This window comes from Neolamprologus brichardi, chromosome 7 (genome assembly GCF_056152115.1).
Source record: "Neolamprologus brichardi isolate AB-2024 chromosome 7, ASM5615211v1, whole genome shotgun sequence".
In the NCBI taxonomy this organism is placed as follows: Eukaryota; Metazoa; Chordata; class Actinopteri; order Cichliformes; family Cichlidae; genus Neolamprologus; species Neolamprologus brichardi.
Genome location: NC_142110.1, coordinates 66117878 through 66129646, shown reverse-complemented (window position 1 = coordinate 66129646; position 11769 = coordinate 66117878).

Here is an 11769-nt window from a genome sequence, read left to right as displayed (position 1 = left end):
CAGCAAGGCGAGCTGAGGCGAGATGCATCACTGACAGGCCACGGCACCTTAGGTTTCACCACCTCAGGGCTCTAAAACTGGGGTGTGAGGGCCTCCCAGGGGTCCTTCAGGGGTGCACCAAAGGTCCAACAGAAGGTTGTGAAGTGTGCTCCTAAGAATAACAAATGCTTAACTTTCTATCAGTCTATTAGCATCCTTGTTGCTTCAAGGGTCCTTATTCATGGGACTTTGAATTTTTTGACTTCTTTGAACTGTGTATGATGAAACGAAATCTAAAAATCAGACCTCATTTTAATTTTCTAGTCAGAAAAAAGAAGTCTCCCAGTGGCTAACCTTAAAGGTTGGCCTTCAAACAGGTTTGATTTAAGCATCCTCTCAGCGCTGTTATCACTCGTCACCACTCTCTGGTCCTGGGTTTTGCGTTGCTTTTTGTTTTTGGTTTCTATTTGGTTTCACTGCTAGTGCTTTTGATGTGTACAATGATGTGAAAAAGTCTTTGCCCCCTCCCAGATTTCCTATTTTTTTGTATGTTTGTCATACTTAAATGCTTCAGATCATGAAATTAATTTAAATATTAGATAAAGATAACACAAGTCAACTCAAAATACAGTTTTTAAACAAAGGTGTTTATTATTAACGGAAGGATAATCCAAATCTGCACGTGAAAATGTGATTGCCCCCTAAACCTAATAACTGGTTGTGGCCTTTTTCAGGTTTATTTGATAGACACATTATAGCAAGGACTGGAAAGTTGGGCAGCAAAGGGCTGGACTCAACGCACTGAGCAAAAATGGTGCCCTTGGGTAAGTATTTTTAAATCTGGATAGAATTGCAACCAAATAAGCTAGAGGTATAGCACGGTGGCACGGTGGTTAGCACTGTTGCCGCACAGCAAGAAGGTCCTGAGTTCAATTCCACCATCAGGTCTTTCTGTGTGGAGTTTGCATGTTCTCCCTGTGTTTGCGTGGGTTCCCTCCGGGTACTCCGGCTTCCTCCCACCGTCCAAAGACATGCAGCTTGTGGGGATAGGTTAATTGGATAATCCAAATTGCCACTAGGCGTGAATGTGAGTGCGAATGGTTGTCCCTGCAACAGACTGGAGACCTGCGAATGGTTGTCCCTGCGACAGACTGGCGACCTGTCCAGGGTGTACCCTGCCTCTCGCCCTATGACAGCTGGGATAGGCTCCAGCGCCCCCCGCGACCCTGAAAAGGATAAGCGGAAGCGAATGGATGGAATAACTTTATTGCATATGAAAATGTAATTACATATGCATTCAACATGTCTCTGGTTGTGGTTTCCTTTGTGCACGCAGCAACAAAAACATCAGGTGTTCATAGCACTTTCTACATTGGAATAAACATCATGTTGTCAACAGGAACTATCATATGGCCGCCATTACCTGCAGAAACCAAAAATGATGTCGTATTTTTTTTCCTTACGAAACCTATCAAAGCTTCACTGCTGCTATCGAAAGTCATGTTTGCCTTTCTGTATAGCTCCTAGGACACAGTGTATTTTAATGCACATGCTGTTTTTTGCAAATTGTGCACAATAATATAAGAATTAGTGTATGTCAAAAATGAAATTAGGAAGACACTCTTGTGCATTTACAGTTTTGCGGGATATCCCTCTAAAATTTCTGTAACTAGAAAAATGTGTAAAAAAAAAAAAAAAACCCAAACGTTTTTCAATTTCTTTGTAGGGTATTGCACTTTTTTTTTTAGCATTTTCTTCATGAATACATTATATTAACATTTGGGATATAACCGTTGTATTGATGTATTGTCACGGTTAGCGCTGGCCAACCAATGGGATGTGGGGAGAGGAGGACTCAAATGCTGGACTCTTTGGTGAAGGCAGTGTGTTTATGTACAGTGAAGTAAATAACAAGAACACAATAAATCCCCGTTAGCTCTCTAGACTCCCGTGTCATGTCTTAACCCAAACGTCCATGCTCGTGCTCTCTGCTCCCATGTTTCCGCACTCCCCATGCATGCTGTCCTCTTCTGTTCCACGTTCCTCCTGCAGGGAAACAACAGTAGCAGCCGTCAAACACTAACTCCCGCGGGCATACACGATCAGCACGACACTACACTTAGAGACACACTAACTTGGAGTGTAACTCAATGATCCCATGTAGAGGAGCTCTCAGCTACACTCCTATGTAGCTCCCCCCAACGAGCCAGATCAGCTGCAGGTGTGTGAGGTCCTCACAGTAGGGATGGGTATCGAAACCCGGTTCTTGTTGAGAACCGGTTCCCACTGTTTCAATTCCTTGGAATTGTTTGGCATTTTTACAATCGATTCCAGTCGCCCCGAATGACGTCGCCACATTGCGGAGCGTCATTTACCTGACAGGAAACACGGCGCCTAAGCTCAACGCTAAAAAGTTTGGTTATACTTTACAAGAACGGATGACAACAGGGCAACTTGCAAAGTAGATATTTCATTTAAGGAAGGAAACACTACGAATATGCAAAAGCGATAACCTTAAATGAATGTCGTGTTTTTAATTCCGCTCCGGACTCGTGAATCTCAACCCAGCAGCAGCGGTAACGTTTGCACGTCCTCTCCCGTTAATGCGGCAGATAAATAATCAACTAACAGTGCATATTATGTTAGCGCGATCTGCCTTATTACAAAGCCTGCCATTACTGTGCATTTAGGTGACCATGATGAGAGACACAGAGTCTGGCTCAGATGCTGGCAGTTCTCGCTGCAGTCTACCAGTAGCATCTCCTTTCAGGCCAGGATAGACGAATGTCACCGAGCGGTGACTCAGTTTGTGGTAAAAGGCTTGCACTGTTGCGAAATCGATCAAACGATGAGTTTATTAACAGCCAGGAGAAAACATCAGCATATGTCTTCTGACCAAAATACATGTTGTGGACCCCCCCCCATGGCGTCAATTACAGATTAAAATCCAGGGTCCAGACATTAGTCACAATTAATGGTACATCTTGTACATCTTTAATGGCTATAAACAGACATAGAACTTCTCTTTTCTATAACACCTTCCATACAAGGTAATAAACTTCAAGCCTTCAGGGTCTCTGGGGCTAATTATTGACTCTGGTCATCTGTTGCCAAGTAGAGTAAAATATAGCGAGACACCAAATGAGTTAAAGCCTCAGGCCTGACACATTCCTAGATTATATGTGTTATATGTATTGTAAGCATGCATTGCAGTTATCCTTCTATGTTCTAGTTTCCCTCAGCATGGATCACCTGGACAGTCACGCCAGTGAAGCTTAAGACCCTTAATGAACCGAACATCAACTCGAAATAAGCACAAATATGCAATGTGTATGAAATACTTCTGGCTGTACCTGTAATAAAAGTTAACATAATGGAAGGATCCTCAAATGAGCATCTTCAATAAACAACTTTAATGCAATATCAATACTGTGAGAAATATTATTAGATGGAATAATGCTGTAAAGAATGTTATTAATGCAATTATAATGATGCAGATTATATGGCAGCAATAAAAGAATTTCTGTATCTCCACAGCACCCATTTGCCACAGCAGATGCCCCGATTTTCAGTAAGTGAATGTGTTTAATTGTAGGCAGGGACATTACTGAATATTCTTGTGTAATTTCTACAGAATAATATTTATTTTATTATTTTACATTTACAATTTTTTTCCTGGGGACCCTGTGACACCCCATTGAAGAGCCGTAGGCTGTGGATCTCCTAAGATCTCACTGTTGGGTTTATAAGGCCATGTTACTCCTAAATGTCTGTCTTGTTCAAAGAGAAGATATAAAACAAAGTTCTTAGTGTTCTCCTTTTTAAAAAATAAGAATCGATAAGAGAATCTATAAAGAATCTAATCGTTAAACAGAATCGAAAATGGAATCGGAATTGTGAAAATCTTATCAATACCCATCCCTACCCACCAGGCCTGAAGACTCCTGTCACTTGGCCTACAGGAAATAGCTGTACATACACACACAGCTGCCTACATACAAACGTGGACACAGAACAGCAGCACAGTGCATCTAAAACACATATAATATAATACAAGTCCATAACTGCTCAGGGACCCTGGTCACCCAGACCCAGGTCCCTGACTGTACCCCCCATTTAAGGGCCGGCTCCCGAAGGCCCAAAAACAAACACCAACCAAAATAGAGTTGAAACCAACCCAGGGCACGCAGTGGGAGGCCTACGACGGAGGGCTAGAACCAGTCCCATAATAAACAAAAACAAACCCCTTCTAGGTCAAAAGTCAGACCGCGCATCCAGCAGCGGTGTCAAAACAGTCCCCACAAAACAGTTCAGGTGGCCTACCTCGGGTCCGGTGGCCGCAGTAACACGGATCCAGTGGCAGCAATTTTGCCGATCAGGTGGTCCGCCACGGGTTCGACGATAACAGCAGAACAATTCAGGTGGCCTGCCACGGTTCCAGTGGCAGTGGCGTAACAGCACGGGCAGCTTGCCCCGGGCCCGGCGGCCACTGGAGTGGCAGCTCAGCGGCTACCGGTGTAGCACTGCAACAAATCCATGACGTGCCAGCCAAGCAGAACGTGGACGTAGACATGGCCGTGCAGGCTGTGCTGGACGTGGACTTCGTTCCTCCGGTGTGCTGACCCCCTGCTTGGGCAGCGCGGGCCCCTCTGGTGTGCTGAGGCCCTCCCACTCAATGAGCTCCTCCACGGGCAGCATGGGCTCCTTCAGCTCGCTGAGGGAGGCTGTATGCCAAGAGTGAACGAGACATCAATTCACTGATCCACTCTACCAGGATATACAGCAATGACATCAGAATGTCGTTCGGACTGGAGAAGTGTAGTCGGATGGTAACAAAGAGAGGGAAGGTAGTCAGAACTGAGGGGATTGAACTACCAGAAGGCAACATTGCAGACATAGAGGACAGTTACAAGTACCTGGGCATCCGCAGGCGAATGGGAACCATGAAGAGGCCACTAGGAAAGCTGCAACCAGCAAGTACCTGCAGAGGGTCAGGCAAGTCCTGAGGAGTCAGCTGAACGGTAAGAACAAGATCCGGGCTATCAACACCTACGCCCTGCCCGTGATCAGGTACCCTGCTGGGGTAATAGGCTGGCCAAAGGAGGAGATAGAAGCCACTGACATAAAGACAAGAAAGCTCCTTACCATGCATGGAGGGTTTCACCCCAAGTCCAGCACCCTGAGGCTGTACGCTAAGCGGAAGGAAGGAGGCCAGGGACTGGTGAGTGTCAGCACCACAGTCCAGGATGAGACAAAAAACATCCACGAATACATCACGAAGATGGCCCCAACTGACAGCGTGCTCAGTGAATACCTCAGGCAGCAGAAACCCAAGAAAGAGGAGGAAGGCGAGGAACCATCATGGAAGGACAGGCCCCTGCACAGTATGTACCACCGGCAGATAGAGGAGGTGGCTGATACCCAGAAATCCTACCAGTGGCTGGACAAAGCTGAACTGAAAGACAGCATGGAGGCACTAATCATGGCAGCACAAGAACAAGCACTGAGCACAAGATCCATAGAGGCTGGGGTCTATCACACCAGGCAAGACCCCAGGTGCAGGCTGTGTAAAGATGCCCCAGAGACAATCCAGCACATAACAGCAGGGTGCAAGATGCTAGCAGGCAAGGCATACATGGAACGCCATAGCCAAGTGGCCGGCATAGTGTACAGGAACATCTGTGCCGAGTATAACCTGGAAGTCCCGAGGTCAAAATGGGAAATGCCCCCAAGTGTGGTGGAGAATGACCGAGCTAAGATCCTGTGGGACTTCCAGATACAGACGGACAAAATGGTGGTGGCTAACCAACCGGACATAGTGGTGGTAGACAAACAGAAGAAGATGGCCACAGTGATCGATGTAGCTGTCCCGAATGACAGCAACATCAGGAAGAAGGAACACGAGAAGCTCGAGAAATACCAAGGGCTCAGAGAAGAGCTCGAGAAGATGTGGAGGGTGAAGGTGACGGTGGTCCCAGTGGTAATCGGAGCACTAGGTGCAGTGACTCCCAAGCTAGGCGAGTGGCTCCAGCAGATCCCGGGAACAACATCGGAGATCTCTGTCCAGAAGAGCGCAGTCCTGGGAACAGCTAAGATACTGCGCAGGACCCTCAAGCTCCCAGGCCTCTGGTAGAGGATGCAAGCTTGAAGGATTAACCGCCCACAGGGGTGAGTGGGGAATTTTTTTTAATATATACATATATATATATATATATATATATATTAGGGGTGCAACGATACAACAAAATTCACGGTTCGGTTCGGTTCGATACTTTGGTGTCACGGTTCGATATTTTTTCGATACAAAAAAAATGTTCATGCCTTTTTATTAATTTGTCATTTATTAAATTTTCACGGCACATTCTGCACCACATCTCTGTGCGTTCATCATTTGTTTGAAGCCAGCTCACCTCCTGCAACCACTTTTCCGAGAATACGCGCTTCTTTTGTGGTTCGGACTCCTTCTGACATTTCTTTGGAGGTGGAGGAACATCACAGTAATTGCTTAAAGGAGCTTCTTTGACATCTTTAAGAGTTCTAAACAAATGTCTGTCCTCTTCCTGAAAATCTTATGTACGCAAACACGCGTTGCAACTTCTTATCTTGTGCGGGTTTTTATTTTGACAGCGAATGCGCACCTGCGGACCACTTATGTGCAGCCCTGGTTATTTAGCTCGTCATATTGCAGCCACAGAAATTCTTTTGTCCATGCTGCACTTTCTTTTTGCCTTATAGTCTGATTTGTCATAACCTTTCCGTTTTGTCACTTCTTCACCCTGACCTGTCTTATTTGGCTCAGCAGAACTAAAATATATATCCTGCTGCTTTTACACACGCACTAACATAACGCTCAGCGATTCTCTGCGCGATCAACCTCTCACATGTTTAAGCTGCAGGAGATTTCACTTGTCATGTTTGCATAGTAAGCTAACGATTGATAAGACGATGTCAGAGGAATTGGTGCGCAAATTATCATCACTCACCAATCAGTACTGTCGCTCTCTATACACAGTTCACGCGATTGCAAAGTGAAAGCAAAAAACAAGCGCAAATTCAAACGCGATTTCAGTATGTCACATATTGACAGTGGCCCATGCCAATGACATAATTACCCAGCTACATTTCCGAAAGAATGCAAAAGCATTGACATATATTTTTCCTTCCTACGATAGGCCGACGGGCAGGGCAGAGATAGATTTTGGTAGCCCGACTGGAAAAAAGCCCCAGGACGTCGGGCTAACGATTTTGCGAGCCCTGTATCTGATTGAGGAATCACTCATCTTTGGAAAAGAGAGTTTATTACAGAGAAATGTCTCTTTCCAAAAAAAAAGCTATACTATACGCTTCTTCTGGGCTATATTCTCAGCAGCATATTAAACATATCAGGTCCCCATAAGGAGAATCATGTGCTAACGGCTGTCTAAATGACTCGGGTAAAGTTTGTAGCATGCGTGCTTGTTTTTGTCTGCTTCCACTTGTCTTTGCACTAGGATGATGTCGGAGTAAATGTGCAGTCATATTGGTTGTGTTCCCACTAGTGCTGTCAGCGTTAATCTGAAATGACGTTAAGGTCACAACACGGCAAATCTCCGTTAACGAGCTACCGCGGATCGCCTCATGAGTGGGGCTGGAAGACGTCAACACATTAACGAGCTAACTGCGCTAACACACTAGTTCCCACCAATTGAGCATTGCTGGCACATCCAACATACTGTTTTACTTTTGTCCATGACACGCTTACCTTCAGGGTCATACGTCACATGAAAACCAAAATAGTTCCAAACGCCAGATCTGAATGAGGGTGGGGGAGGTTCAATTTGCCATGTTGCAACAAGCTTAACTTCTGTCTAGGTAGCTTGCCCTGCGCTCAGTGAATCTGTGTTCGACTACTCCGCCTAGGCTGCACTGTCGAGCGCAGATCCACTGAGCGCTCAACACAGACAGCATCGTCAGAAGGAAAGTTGATAAAATAAATTAAAAATGTTGTATCGTTCGATACATATGCGTACCGAACCGAAAGTACTGTATCGAACGGTTCGATATCGATACGAGTATCGTTGCACCCCTAATATATATATATATATATATATATATATATATATATATATATATATATAGATAGATAGATACATAGATAGATAGATAGATAGATATCTCTGTTTCTACACTCATCAATAATTTTTCTCTAATAAGCTTCCATTTTCTTAAAGGTATTTAACTGCCCTCCACCAATATAACTCTAAACATGTCACCAACGGGGGCGCTGTTTTACTACACTGGTGTGTTGAAATGTTTCCTGATGTGTGCTGCTGCTGTTTTAGGAAGAATGAATAAATTCTCAGTGACTTACTCAGTGACTGGGCAATAAATGTTAGATTGACTTGTTGCGCCATCTTGTGTTACAAATTTGTATTACATGAAATTACAGCCCAGCCCTGATTTTTGACTTTAGCTGAGATCACTTAAAAACAGTTCATAAATGTTTCCAACATGAAGCCAGGGTGGTTAGTTTTCTTCTGTTAAGAGCTTTAGTTAAATTTAACTCAAATACTTTTTACATCTTCTACTTGTTTTACAGTCATGCATCATAAGGTTGGGATGTGTATGCAATATGTACATTTTATCCTACATTTCAAGGATTTTGTAATTGTGTGTTTTTAAAACTAATATAAAAAAGCATTTAATCATATTTGTCATTAATTACATTCGTTTCTACCCAGCAGGGAAGTCAGGTAAATTGTAACTCTGCGTCAACAAAATCAAAGATGAAATCCTTGATGAAGTTTCATCTGTTTGTGTTTTCGTGATACTGATGGTTTGACCCTCCCACATATGCAGGTAACCAAGACTTCTCTCTGTGTCCTTAATTTTGTTACTGTAGCACCCCCTGGAGGAAATTGCAGGTTCTGTCAGTATCTGTGTGACCATATACTAGTGGAGACTTTACTGACTTTACTTTACTGGGTTCCTGCAGCAGCTTATTTAGACTTCACAGCTGAATGGAAAGACAGTCATCACAGTTTAGACTGGAGATGATTTCTGAAGGATATAAGAATCCAGCTCTCACTCATCTATAATTTAATGTCGCTTAACTCAAAGGTCCCACAGAAACACAGAAGCCCTGACCCAGAATAAATTACATTACTAAGCAAGACACACAAGTTCAGCACATAAGTCGCATTTAATTAACTAGTAATTTAAATATTTATATCATTAAATTTAACTATGCTTCCATGCACTAGTGATGGCAAAACATTTCCATCTAGTATTTGCTTTTGCATTCTGGGCTACTGCAGTCAGAAAAACGATCTGGATCAGAGCCACTGTTTAGCAGGACTATATTTGTCCGTCAGATTGATTCTTTTAAGCCAGCGAATCAAAGCCTCAAAACAAGAGGTGGTTCAACATGTTGGATTTACAGCTTGAACTGACAAATCTCTCAGCTTCTCATGCTCGCACCAGTATGCTGTACATTATGTTTATGTGTCCCAGACTTCTGTGGGAGGATCAGAAACACCACCTGCCTCGCTTCCTTGACGTCCAACATCTCTCGCTCTCAGATGAAATTTGCTTGCCTAATGCAGCAGCCCCAGAATAGCATCCTGGGGTCATTTTGGCTGTCCCCTTCTCCAAACTTGAGCTTCCCTCCTTAGCACTCGACCCATCCATCTCCTTATTGAGTGCCAGAGGAAGGAGGTGGGGGTAGCAAAGGCGTGGACCATGTTCTGCCGCGGTGGACGGCCTCGCCTCTGAGCTCATTCTTTGGCCAATAGGGAGGCCGAGCGGATCGAGTATCACTATAACAGAAGGACATAATCAGCGCGGTAAGTTTGCAGAACCTTACAGCCTGTCTTGGCCAGCAGGAGCTCGTTTCTTTCAGCTTTTCTGAGGTAAGGAAGTAAGGGGAGTGAATGAGAGTGTGAATGGTAGCGAGGAAGCTCAGGTTTAGGCCTAATGTCCCCCAAACATCACCCAACCTCAGGACAGTTGAGTCCACATGTGCTAAAATCACTGCCATGAGTAGCAGAGGCTGCTGCTGAGGGCAGGGGTGAGAAGGAAACTATTAATAGTGGATCTCGGAGTAAAAAAGGCCTCCCTCTTCCGTGTTTGAACCCTGTTAATGAAGTCCAGTGTTTGACGGTGCTGAGTGCCTGAAACCTTGGTAAACAACTTGTGTTTAGTGCCTTTCTGTATCTGTGAGCACCCAAAAGAAGCCCAGCCTTTGGATTACTTTTTGGCAAGTTTGTAATCTATCTAAAATCCTCAGCTGATGTTTCAGACGTTTGAAAGTTCTCTGGGTTCTTACCAGACAAGCAGCTGGACTTTGTTGTTGTTCCTGTTGTTGTTTGGTTTGAGTCCAGTGACCCAGTGGTGGTTCATACCTTTGGGATTTACAGTTGGCTTAAAGCGTCTGAAGCAGCTTTCCGCTTCAGGAGACAGAAGGTGACACTAATGAGTTATATAACACCACGAGAACAGCGGCGACTAATCCCGTTGTTGTTTTTGGTCTTTGACCTCAGATCTTTTCTGGATTGCAGGTTTTCTCTTATTTACGTTACATTTCGGTGAAGCTGTGAAAGGGCGTGGCATGTTCCCAAACTGAACCTCACATAGCTTGAGGATAAACAGTTTATCATCTCGAACAGGAGCCAAGGGGCTCACGAGTGGATGTAAAGGAATCGTCATTTTGTCATTACATCGAGCTTGGAATTTGTGACATTTGGGAATTAGACCTTCAAGGCGGCCTTCCTGGGTTTATTTTAATTCTTGAGCAAAGTGCCCCCAGGTGATAGGGATCCTCAGAAGGATGATTGAAGGAACCATGTGAGAGGAGAGCCTGATAAGGAAATGAAGGTGGAATTATGGGTTGTGGTCCAGGAGAAGGAACCCAATCTTTAACAGTGGGTGCACTGAAACTGGATCTGTGGGACCTAAGCAGCTGTCTCTTGGAAATAGCTGTGATGTTGGACGCCTTCATGGTGGTCTCACGCTAATGGGCAACTAATCCAAAATCTAATCGCTGGGAAATTAAATCATGCATAAATCCAGGTCATGTGTGTTTGTCATTGCAGGCTTTTGATTAGATCTTAGATCCAAACCGGGATTTTCCAGCAGGATCAGGATACTGTTGATGACTGTAGAGTGGCAGCATCTTTTATTCTTTGACACATGGTGATGGAAAAGATTTAAGTTACTTTAAGGTTTCTTTTTTTCACCCAACAGCAGCCCAACATCTATCCTCTGAGCAGCTGGAAAAATGACTATTTGCATAAATCTATGTTTGGCTCCCTTCTCACTTATCATCAGAGAAGCAAATTCAGCCCTGAGGCTCGAATTTCAGTCGACAGTCTAATTATAAACTGAAGAAGATTTGGAAGCAACAGATCTTAGGAATGCCTTTAATGCAACATGCAAGATCAATTTTATTGACAATCATTTCTAAATAATTCTACTCAAAGATTTCTATATTATTATTTTGTGGAAGTGTTGGCAGGCAGGGTGAGGTATGGTCTGGGTGGAGCCACTGAGACATATTTAAGACATCTGCAACTTAATCCTGAGTTATAAATACACTCAGGCTGGGCAGTCGCTTCTTACACACACTTAAAGTTTCTGTTTTCTCTTCTGTTTTCAGGTTGCAAAGTCCACTGCCATCATGTCCGACACAGAGGAAGTGTAAGTCAACCCACATTTTTATTCACAAACTCTAAGATTTTAATCTTCTAGCAGTAGATTGGCCAAAAAATGTTTGACTTAAGGCCTTTTTGTGAGCTAGAATCTTAAATTGCT